The sequence below is a fragment of the Lotus japonicus genome, chromosome 2 (genome assembly GCF_012489685.1).
Source record: "Lotus japonicus ecotype B-129 chromosome 2, LjGifu_v1.2".
Lineage (NCBI taxonomy): Eukaryota > Viridiplantae > Streptophyta > Magnoliopsida > Fabales > Fabaceae > Lotus > Lotus japonicus.
This window is the reverse complement of record NC_080042.1, coordinates 3,645,702-3,658,226: the sequence shown is the minus strand read 5'-3', so window position 1 is coordinate 3,658,226 and position 12,525 is coordinate 3,645,702. Positions and strand designations below refer to the sequence as shown.

At 39.9% G+C, this 12,525-nt stretch overlaps 1 long non-coding RNA gene across 3 annotated transcripts; it reads left to right on the top strand.

Moving 5' to 3' along the window:
- Positions 1-316: 316 nt before the first annotated feature.
- On the top strand, positions 317-5,727 carry LOC130737429 (uncharacterized). 3 transcript variants are annotated; one of them, XR_009018687.1, is made up of 6 exons: positions 317-876; positions 990-1,116; positions 1,205-1,256; positions 2,222-2,676; positions 2,797-2,896; positions 3,422-5,727. It is a non-coding gene; the product is annotated as an uncharacterized LOC130737429 (long non-coding RNA). The 3 variants fall into 3 exon arrangements; XR_009018686.1 differs by having other exon boundaries at positions 318-876; positions 990-1,098; positions 2,792-2,896; XR_009018685.1 differs by having other exon boundaries at positions 318-876; positions 2,792-2,896.
- The last annotated feature ends 6,798 nt before the right edge of the window (positions 5,728-12,525 follow it).

Genomic DNA, 12,525 nt, shown 5'->3' with positions numbered 1-12,525 from the left:
GGCGTGGCCGACAAGGTCTATCCGCCATCAATCAAAAGAAAAAGACGACAAAAGGGTCATCAATAATTTTCAAAAAAGTAGAACTCAAGTTACTCTAAAAAGTAACCAGAGTTAATGTAACCCAAGATAAAGTAGTACTCTAGCACTACTACAGAAATGGCCTATGGCCACGCCCCAATTGTCATGGTTGTAGGCGGAACCGTGGCAATAGCTCAATTGCCACGGTTATAGGCGGAACCGTGGCAAAAGGGGGAAATATTTTATTATTTTTTGGAGGGACCGTGGCAATAGGGGTTATACGCTACCCAAATTTTAATTTTTTTTCTCTCACTAACCCTAGCTGCGCCAATCTTTTCCCTTTTCCCTCTCAGTCTCTACTGTTCTCGCACTCTCGCATCAGCGAATCCTCCATGGACGCGTCAAACAGGAACATCGACCGTCTCGGGAACCGCTTTAGGCTTCGGCGACGCTTCTTCTTCGAGCGAGAGAAAGAGTGGCGGCAGTGGTGTTTGGGGTTTGGGTTTCGAACGACTGTGGTGATGGCTATTTGGGTGATGGTGGTGTGAATGGAGGAGCGATTTGGGTGATGGTGGTGCGAATGGAGGAGGGGAAGTGGAGCCCAGCTTCAGATTGAGAAGGGAAAGTGGTTGTGGTGGCGTTTAGGGAGAGGAAGAGTGGCGGCAGTGGTGTTTGGGGTTTGGGTTTCGAAGGTCAATGGTGATTTGGGGGTTTGAAGGTCAGTGAAGAGGGTTTGAGGAGAGGATACAGGAAGGAGGAGACAGAATGGGTGTGGGTTTGAAGATCTGGGTTCTTCTATCTTTCAACTTTGATTTGTTGGGTTTGAAGATTCTTGGTTCTTAAATTTGGGTTTTTCAGGTTGAATGTTATTGATTTCTAACTTGTGTGCTCTTATTGAGTGTTACTTTGTTTAAATTGTGAGATGTTGAATGATCTGGGTTTATTTTAAGATTCACTCATCTTTCACGCAGAGTGAGGGAACCCTAGTCCGCGCCGTCTCTCTTCATCGAGCCCTGGTTCCGTGCAGCCATCACCGCGTCTCTGAGAACCCTAGTTTCTTTTGCTGTTTCATGTGCTTTTGTAATTTACGAAATCCTGGTATCTTGAGTGTACCTATTGAAAGAAGCATTCTGCATTTTTCTCATCTGTTTTTTGGGTTATGCTCTGACTGAATTATTACCTACAGGTGTTGTCTGCTCTCAACCTATACAGATTTGTATTGATGACAGAATCTTCAGGTATGTAAAATCAATGAAATCTCAAATAAAGCAATAAAAAGTGCCATGAAACAAATATTTCAAAAACTTAAAGCTGTTGGGTGAAGACACATGAGTGATTTTAGATTATATTTAAAACATGCTGATAGGTTGAGTCTTAAAGATAGACATAAGGTGTATGTTAGGCACCAGAATAAGTAAAATGGCCAACTAATTGTTAGTTAGTACTTTTTGTTTTTGTTGTTAGTTAGGATTTAGGAATACTCTTTTAGTATAAATAAAATTAGAGGTGTGCTGCTGAAGTTAGTTTTTGGGAAGTTGGTAGTTGGAGGCACTGATTCATCAGGAATTAGTTACATCTTTCACATAAACTTATTCTCTCTTTCAATAGATAATACATCTCTCAATTCAGAATCACATTGATTCTGGGCAATTCTTTTCTTCTGAATCAGTGTTCTTCTTTCTCTCTTGCATTACTAGTTCTAACACATGCCCTCTCACTCAATAGCTTATTGGGTTTGAAGCATGGACAATATACAACCTCACCTAGCTTATGCTGAAATTCAAACTTTTTATTAGAATAATGGGTAACAAGGATTGAACTCTAGACCACTTATTCATAGAGGTTATGATACTATGCCATGAATCAAATATCCCAAAGCTTAAGCTTTTGGGTGAAGAAGACACATGAATGATTTTATATTATATTTATAACATAAAGAATTGGGAAAAATTACATAATAGGACTTCTTATATTAAATTTCAAGGATTTGGAAGATGAAAAACAAGCTTTTGTGTTAATGATCCTCTTGAATGACTAGCTGTGTTCCTGAACAGAAACATGTTTACCTAGAATTTTCTTTTGTGAGTGTCCCTGAAAAGTTTGAACTAGTTACATCTTTGTAGTGGTTTAATAATTGGTAGTTGCTAAACATAATCTAAATTAAAGTCTATTTATGAAGGTTTTGCAATTGCTTTTATAACAGGAAAGACAAACTGCACTGGTGTCCTATCAAGGAACACTTTGTTGAAGGCCTTCAATGAATGGTTGCTTCCTTTGCGGACCTTAGTGACAGGTATATTGGCAGAGAACAAGAATGATTATGATCAGCTTGCAGTTGACACTTTATGCACAATAAATCCACTTGAGTTGGTGTTGTACCGGTGCATTGAGCTTGTAGAAGATAAGATAAAGGAAGCCACATAGGCTATCCCACTGGCCAAAACTTTTATCGCTTGCTTCTTTTCAGTATCCCGTAATTTATGATTCTGCTTTTACTATTTATTGCTTGCTTCTTTTCTATCGAGATAGTTTCTTTGATTCTCTCACTGGATTGGATTTAAGAGATAATGACAATAGGATCATAATCAAGTTTATGATAATCACCCGTTGAAGCTGCTTGTAAAGGGTTTCCTGCAGACAGAGTCATGGAATAAAAGGGTAATGTTCTGAGTCTTTGAATGATTATTGAAATTTTGAGCTGCAATCTGTATGGCTCTTCTTTGTTGTTTTCCCACCTCAGAATTGACTTCAATTACCACACTAACACTTGTAGTCTAGGAACTGCTTTGGCTCTTATGAAGCAGTAGCATGGTGCGAACATGCTTTTGGTGCGAACCGACCAGTGTTTCCTCCTCAATGGTTTCATTTTCTTAGGAAGGTATTTTATTTCTTTCTTCCCTCATCTCTTCTTCACTTTATGCAATCTGCATCATACTAATTCCTTTTATTTTTCTACTTCATAATATTAATCAACTACTAATTTTCCAAATCATCTTTTGCAATCCAATCAATGTCAACGTTGGTTACAAGGAGATGTTAAGTTACTACTAATAACAGGATCATTGTTGTCTGCCTGGGCTTTTTTAAACAGTGATGGAAAGGAATTGGAGGATTTTCAGGGTTGATTGAACTCAACAACACTACATTTTAGGCTATTCTACTTCCCTAGTCATATGTTGCACTTCTTGTTTCTTTTGTTGCTACTACCTTGTATATACTATCACCTTGATCCAACCTTTAGCTGTGTTTGCAAAATTTAAGGGAAGGATTTCAACTCTTTTAACATCTTATCTCAGGCGATGCATAAGTAAATAGTTCAAAATAGTTTAGAATAGAAACTTCTTTGTCATAATCTCCAACCTGAAATTTCACCTTCACTCTACTTGTTTTGTATATGTTTCAGGGAAGCCCTTACTTGGTACTCTACTAGATGCATATAGAAGTAGCTTGCAAAATTTAAGGGAAGGATTTCAACTCTTTTAATATCTTATCTCAGGCTCAACCTGAAATTTCACCTTCACTCTACTTGTTTTGTATATGTTTCAGGGAAGCCCTTACTTGGTACTCTACTAAATTCAGTCACATCTTTTGGTTTCTAATTAGATGAAATTCAGTTACATCTTGATTAGAAAGACTAAATTGCATCCACTCATCTTGATTGAAGAAGGATATATAACAAACTGGCTTTGAAGCTTCTTATATGAAGAGGTGATTTTTTAACTGGCTTGAAGCTTCTTATATGAAGAGGTGATTTTTTGTCTACTTCATTGCATTCTCATATTTGGCCAGGACTTTCCATGATATTGGCCCTAGAGTAGTTTTTATAGCTCACTTGAGAGAGTATGTTCTCAAGAACAATTAGTTATTAATATTATTAGTATTGTTTTGGACAAATTAGTGAAGTGGGTTCAGTATTGTTATTCTCTTGGCTGGAATATTTGAATGTAGGTTCTCTTGGCTGTAATATGTGAATGTTGTTGTTCTCAACATGTGATTTTTTGCAAGTTTATTTTTCTTGTATTTTTTCTTGCTTATGGGTTCAAACACCCCTCCCCTCCTATTTAAAATGCACTGCAATTTATGTACAGCCCATATCAAATAAAAAAAAATCCAAAAAGGGCATATTTTGTATACAATATTTGCCAAAATAGAGACACATATTGCCACGGTTCCTACCTGGACCGTGGCAATAGAGGCCATCTATTGCCACGGTTCCTCCCTGACCCGTGGCAATAGAGGTCATCTATTGCCACGGTTCCTCCTTGGACCGTGGCAACAGATGCCACATATTGCCACGGTTTCCCTTTTCCAACTGTGGCAACAGCGAATCAATTGTCACGGTTCGAAGTTCAACCGTGGCAATTGAGCAATTGCCACGGGAGCTATTGCCACGGTTCAACCGTGGCAAAAGGGCGGGTTTAACCGTGGCGATAAGCCTTTTCTGTAGTAGTGTAGGTGTATAAAAGGAAGCTTACCCATGAGGGAAAGGCATCCGAAAAATCCATCCCCTTCTTTCTCCCTTGTAATATCTCCTTGTAATCCTTATTCTGAAGTTTCAATCAAAAGCTCTATTATTGTAAGTACTCTAAAAAGTGTATATATATATATATATATATATATATATATATATATATATATATATATATATATATGGCCCCATATATATATCTTGTGGATGTCTCGGATCATCCACTGGTTTGGGCATAAAATAATGGCGAATGCACCCACTAATTGGGAGGATTTCGATGGTGTCTTGAGGCTATTGGTCCCTGGGACTGGGACTTCTGTAGACTTTGTTTCTTAGTATCTGAGGGAAAAGTCTAGTGATGACCCGAGGTTTATTCTATTTTTGTCGAGTCATTCTTGTTTCTTTCTTTTCCTTTTTGAGTCATTTTTGGAGTTTTAAGTCAAGTTGAGTCCCTTTTTAATTCATATTTGCATCTGCATTAGTTTAGTTGTTTTTAGTATATTTATTTGGTCTTTTTATTAGTTTTAGTTAGAGGATAATTCGTATGGTCAGTTTTGAGCTGAAGTCCTTTGAATTCATTACTGTTGATTGCATACTGAGAGTTTTGTTTGATGAATTGAATGGATGGTTGCTGAATTATTGTGATTAAATAAGTGTTTCCATGAGTTACATTGGTGGAATGATGGTTTGTTGAGATTCTTTGAAGGTTTCAGGTGTTTTTGATGGAAAATGATGATGATTGAAAGCCAAGTAATGAGCCATAATGATAAATGAAGAAGGAGTTACAAAATCGAAGAAAAATCAGATGAGCCACGCATGTGCGCCATGTATCCCACGCACATGCGTGGAGCTACTATTGGAGAAACCTGATGCCCACGCATGTGCGCCGCCTGATCCACGAACATGCGTGGTGGCAAAACCTGATGCTGCGTTTTTTGCGTTTTAAGCGTTTTTGCCCACGCATGTGCGTGGAGAAGGCCACGCACATGCGTGGATGACTGCTGGAAACTCTATTAGTGATCTTGGAACTTTTTGAACAAAACTTAAAGGTTTAGGTTCTTGGAGCCTGTGGGAGGCTTCTTGGCCCTCTTCTTTCAGGTTTTTGTTCCTTTAGTTTGCATTATGAATTCCCTAGCCATGCTTGGCTAGTTTTCTTTGTACTTTGGGTGAAGTGAACCTTAGCTTTGATTATGTTTTGAACTTCTGAGTTTCTCATATGAATAAAGTTTTCTTTCTATGTATCTTTTCTCTATTTCAATATTCTCTTGAATGCATGCAAGTGTTTGGCTTTCTTCTTGCACAACGGTAGTTGGTAAGGATTAATGGACCATGGGATTAGATTGATTTGTTTACTACCACTTAGGTATAAGGGTGGAAACTTATTGTGTTGGCCTGAACATAGAAGCTTCATTCTTCAATTGAATTGACTAGGTACTAAGGCATTAGGCTTAGCAACTGAAATTGAATGATTTACTTGATTAAGGTATTAACAAGTAAAGGTAATGGCTTTAGCATCATAGAAGGGGTTCTAAAGTTCATATAAGGATTTGGTTGTAAGAAACATAATTGGATTAAGTGAAACTTTACCCAGGGTACTTCTTTATCTAAATTACAATGCTTGCTTTTCATCAAAAGTGTGTTAAACACAACAAAACCTCAACCTTATATTGCTTTCTTTTTCACATTCTGAACACTAAACTCTAAGAAGCAATTGATGAACAACTATCCTCGTGGTTCGATATCTTTTTATTACTTCGATCAATCCGTACACTTGCGGAATTGCTATCATCTAGCGTTGTAATTGTTGGCCATGTTAATACTGCAATGTGGTCTTGCTCTTTACTGCATTTTTTCTTGTTTTTTTTTCCTGTATCTGGTCTACCCATGTACCTCTCCTTTCTTGCTACTTTATGGGCCTTGGGTCTTTCTTTTGTACATTGATGGCACTACTTGTGCTCTTATATATTCACATTTGGTTTATCCAAAAAAAACATTGGGAAGAAATGCAAAGATACACAGTCAACTAACAAATTTATTGTCTCTGCTGTGACACATGTAATGCTTCTCTTTATCTTAACTTCTCTATTTTCCCTGTTTTTCCAGAACAATACTCATAATAGTAACACTATCAGATTGACAATTAACTTCAAACGAAAACCCGCTTTTGACAGTCCTGAACTGTAGTAAGGGAAAAAACGAAAAAAACTTTTAAAATGGTCAAATATCCGCGAATCCAATACGTTGTTGAAAACAAATCTTCCTTAACGAATGTAACTAAAAGTTGAAGAGGAAAGAGACAATACACGGTGCACATTCAGGAGTTTCTCATTTGTTAATATCTCCAAAGACAAATCTAATTCCATAGTTGAATAGAGCAACATAGAAAAACAGACAGTAAAAAGTCAGAATAGATCATGGTTTGAGCAAATGAATATGACAAACCACAATTCCTAGCTTCACAGTTATATGTCAAGCTGAAAAATATAAAAGATAAAGGAATTGGTTTGGGCTAAGGTCTCTCTTAGAGGCATTTGAGCGAATGACAGACACTTAAACGAAGGTTGACAAAGGAGAATTAGTGAAAGATGCATAGTAAAGTATGTAAGGGAGTTTGGTCGAGCGTATCAAGGCCCAACAAGCCCAATTAGTTTAGGCATTAGGTTTCTTGTACCTACCCTATAAAGAGAATTATTGTATCATATAAGAAGGATTTTTCTTGGCATTTATCTAAAAACAGCTAGGCTATTATTTCACCCTGCTTGTACTAGGATTTGGGGCCTATACCCGTTATGAGTATTCATTCCGGAACGTTTTGGCGTCGTCTGTGGGAATCGATAAACTTTTGATTCCTAGATCACGTGTTTTTTATCAGTCCTTACTCGAGCTTGCCCATTTCTGATCATGGAAACTAGGCGTAAACGACGTAGAGTTTCACCAAAGCGGCGACAAATCCAGCCAAATTCGATATTAGGCGTTCAACGTGGTCTGGTTCCGCCAAATCTGGGCCATTTTGGCCTGGATTCGCGTGTTCCGCAACCACAGGGACCACCACCACCGCCTCCACACCCTTCGCCACCGTGTTCACCACCTCAAGCGCCTTCTCCACCACCACCGCCGCCACCATTGGTGGTGACTCAAGAAGACTAGGAATGCATGATGCACAATACTGGAGACGTCTAGTGTCACAATGAGCATTTCCAGGGACAACTTGATTTTCTCCACTACGAGTGTGCTTATCAGGAAGATGGTGTGAGAGAGGCGAAGACCATCATGGAGTTCAGGCCGTTCTCGGCGGAGGTGGAAAATGTGGCGATCCTAGAGAATATGAAAACCCTGGTACGAAAATGGTCATTAGTTCCGCCTCTAACGTGGTGAAGTGCAGGATGTTCCCCTCTACCTTCAAATCTACGGCGATGGCGTGGTTCACAACACTCCCGCCGAGGTCCATATCCAAGTTCATGGATTTCTTCTCCATCTTCGTGGTACAGTTCTCGACGAATCAAATCCAGAAGGTAACTATCAACGATCTGTTTAACATTCGCCAAAGAGAGGAAGAAACACTCTCGGTTTGGGGAAACTTCTGTGAAGGTTGAGGATTCCATGCCAAATGTGTTCATTGGGTGTTCAAAAATGAACGGAGGCCGCGTTTGCTCAACAATAAGATGAGTCGGAAACTGGTGAGCATGCTGGCAGAAATCCACACCAGGGTTCACATGTACCTATTGGAAGAGGAGAATGATGCACTAAAGTACCTGAGGGATTATCAAGTGGAGAAGGAAATTGTGCAATTTCAACCGCCACCATGAGAAAATGGTGAGAGGTCAAGGCAACGAGAAGGAAAGGCACCTCAACCGGAGAGGAAACCAAGGCAGGCCCCATATCATTCGTGAGGGCATTATGACAACTGCCGCCACTAGCAGCAATAGTTCCCTGCTCCAAGGTGTGAAGACGCAGGACCAACCCTCAAAACGGGTTTGGCGAACATATATAGGGAAATTAAAGAACCCAACATGGTTAGTAATCCAGATCCACAAAAGTGACCGCCTCACAACGTGGATGTGTCCAAGTGATGTGAGTATCATCGAGCAATGGGCCACAACACAAATGATTGTTTTACCTTGAAAAGGGAGATCAAGAGAGCCAACAAGCCTCCGCCTTTCTTATGGGTATTGTAAGACCCAAGATTTTAAGCTTAGAATAAGTGGAAGAGATTTCCATTTACGATTAGGGTTGATGTAATGTGAAGGGAAACCTGAACGAAAGTTTATTAAATGAAATATATTTATGAAGGGGAAAGTTCAGGAAAAGTTCAAGGATTGCATTATGATCGATAAAAGTTATAGCACGAACGTTTTACGCTTAAATCTAGGTCAGAAACCCTAGTATATAGCTAATTTTCACTTTTAGGCACGACGGAAGTTAATTCCAAAAATCTTCAGAGAAATGTTAGAACTTCTCTTTTTCCATATATCACAATCGTTTCGAGACGAAACTCTAGGATCTACGAACGTCCGATTCCAATCATCGGAAGTTTGCCGAAACCGAATCCTTGGTATTTCAAAACCCTAGAATTTCTCGACAATGAAGACTTTATCTATTCAGAGCTTCAAATGGATATTCTACACGCGTACACCTATTTCTCTTGATGATTTCAATCTTTCTTCCGAAGGAAGTTTTCTATTCCGACATTCGATGCAAAAAGCAACTTATCGGGTAAAATAGTTTTACACCGACTTTGCACCGACTTTGCATTAGTTGCCAAAAATACAAGGAGACATCTTCTTAGCTTAGGAATTCCTTTGCCAAAACCTATCTTAGAATTCATGGAGAATGATGCCGGAAAAATCAGATTCGCGAAACTTTCATTTTCCCGCGAATTACCATTTTCTATATATAGCAAGCAAGTAAGAAAAATTACAAGAACTCCTCCATTTCTCTCCCAAACCCGCGAGCTCCATTGAAGAGGAAGGAAGAAGAGTTTTTCTTCATCTCTTGCTTGATCGTTGATTAATCAGTTGCTGCTTCAAGGTTTCGAGGTATAGTCGCTAATCCTTACCTCTGATCGCTTTTTCCATAGCTTTTCTGTAGAGTTTTCTGAGTGGATAGTTTATGGGTTTTTGCAAAACTATCCTGAATCTTTCATTTCTGATTCTAAACCTCTTCTATATGTGCCCAAGATCACTTCTGCCGGATTAGATTTTCCGTTATGTCGCCGGAATTCCGCCGGAATCAATTTGCACCTAAAACACCCATTTATGTAGTTTTTGAGTAAAGTTCCAACCTTTAGGCTGAAAACTATCGCCTTAGCTTAGTGCTAGTAGGATTAGTTGTCATAAACGTCGTTGGTGACGTCCCTGCAAAATTTTATTTTTGGGATTTCAGTTTTGAAAATCCTAAGTTAAAAATCATGACCAAAATACCCCTGCGACAGTTTTTGATCCGATAATTTTTCCGAGTTCAGAATACCCTTAGTTACGGCTTATGAAAGCATAGGAACCAAGTTTGATCGAAGAAAAATCGAACCCCACAATTAACCAAAGTGGCCGAACCTATTTAGGGGGGGAGGAGGAAATTTCCTTTTCCGAAAACTTGTCCTTTCGCGCTAGATTATCGTACCTTAGAGTATAGATTACTTTGAGTAACCTTAGTAAGTATCGATAGCTTAGTTTCCGATAGATTCTGATAGTATTCTGTGGTTTCATTGTAAAGGTGCTTTTGAGGATTTCTCTGAGGAACAACACTTTGAGTGCGAGGAAGCGCTTGACGATCATACTGGAGAACCTTCAGGTGAGGGCTTCTCACTGAATCTCTAGTTAATGCTTAGGGTCGATATTTCGACATTGTTTACTGTTTATGCACTTAGATTGTGTGTGATTGAAAATGTTTTCTGAGGCTTCGGCTGACAATGTAGATGATTCATCTACTGAATGTTTTTGAAGATTGACTTACATGCTATGTGCTATGTGGGTAATCTAGGATGTGTGGTGCATGCTTTATATGCTAAGTGCTAAGTGTTTATGATGCGATTTATTGATATATGACATGTTGTTGATTGTGATGATTTAAATATGCTCTGTACTGGAATCTGAGATTCTGAATGGTGAGAAATAGCGGGCAGGTCATGCCGATTTTATTTTGAGAGTTTTGAGAAAGTTTGATAGGACGAACGAGGTTCGGGCCTTAATTCTGTTTAGTGGATCGAGACATCCTCTGGAAGCGACTTGGGATTGGGAGATCCTGCAAATGTATAAGACTTGCGATAAGACAAAATGGAATCTATTTTATAAAGAAAATTCATAAGACCTTAAATAACCTCAAAATCTTTAAGTAATGATAACAACCTCGAAGGAAGGCATTGGAAGTCAAGTCATAGTTTTGGAAAAACGAGGAGCGTCGTCGGATCCAAGTGTTGAGGAGTTTGGTAAGTTCTGAGTATGTTGGTACTCCTTCGCTCGTTGAGCAGTTTGTTAGCCATCCAAGGGATGAGCCGAGAAGCTTCACTGAGGCGTGAGACCTTGTGAATGCGGGATACTCCACTGAGGCGTGAGACCTTGTGGAAAGCATGGAACTCCACTGAGGCGTGAGACCTTGTGAGAGCATGAAACTTCACTGAAGCGTGAGACTTCGTGCAAGTGTGTAAATTCACTGAGGCGTGAGACCTTGTGAAAGCATAAAACTTCACTGAAGCGTGAGACTTTGTGAATGTGTGAGACTCCACTGAAGCGTGAGACTTCGTGTGAGCATTGATGACTCGAAGAGTTATCGTGAGTGGTTGCACTCATTTTATGATTAATGTACTTTGTCGCAGAATCGACTTTTACCTTAGGGTAAGCTTTTAGAAACTTTAATTTACCTAGAACACGTGGCGACGTGTCGAGTGAGGTCGGAGACGTTGTTTGGCAAATCACATTGCACTCATGCATACATAGGAGGTTAATACACGGCGTGATACCGGACCTCGGGAAATTGGAGGTTAATACACGGCGTGATACCGGACCTCGGTGGATTGGAGGTTAATACACGGCGTGATACCGGACCTCGGTGGATTCCAAAATGGTCATAAGACCCGGATTTCCGCGTAAGAGCGCTATTAGGCGACTCTTAGTAGCAGACCGAAATGGCAGGCCTTCGGGTTTTATGCTGATCTGACTACATGATGATGTTGGAGTAAGAGGCATCACGGGCCGAAATGGCACCACCGTGGCTGGTGAAGGGCTGATCCGATGATGTCCATCCGTTCCGGATTGCATATTGGTTGACTGGGTTAACCTGCATATCATTTCATGCAACATGCATACTGACATAGTTGATGAGTGTGTTTGATACTTGTTAGTTCTACTTGATGCATGTTAACTGTGATTTATAGTCGTTATATTCTTTGTGGAAATATGCAACCCTAGGATGTTATCCCTAGTTATAAGCCTAAGTGGCTATTATCTTATTTATATTTATTGGTGCTATTATTTACATAATTCTTTGGAGTTGACCCTCGCGTCTTCTGTGTGTGCTTTGGCGAACAAACGCCCTTTGTCAGATGTCTTTGGCGGGCTGATTCAAGATGGTTCATCCTTCGGGAGGAACTAGGGTTGAGATGCGGGAACTGGAGCGTATCGCAGTAGCGAGAGGAGGACGGATGGTGTACATAGACTAGGTCGTTCTGGATTCAGATTCGGGCGACGATCATGCTAGCATGTAGGTTTAGTGCTGGTGTGAGCTCCTCGAGATGGGATTAGTGTAGGAGTAGAGTCTTAGCTCTGAACATCATTTGTTTTCTTTGGGGACAGGGTAGTTTCCCACCTATAGCTTTTTGTGTGGTTCTTTACGAGAATCACAGAGAGTTGGTTGGACTTAGGAGGTCTTGCTTCAGGCCGATGGGCCAGCTTATTCTCAGTTTTGAGGGATGGTGTTGCGGACACTTGACCTTCCTTGTGGATTGTACCTTTTGCCTTCGGGCGTTACACTTTTCTTTCCGTCACTGGAGGTTTTACTCGTGACGAGGTTACTTCTACAGCGGGGGCTGTTTATATATTGTATATTAG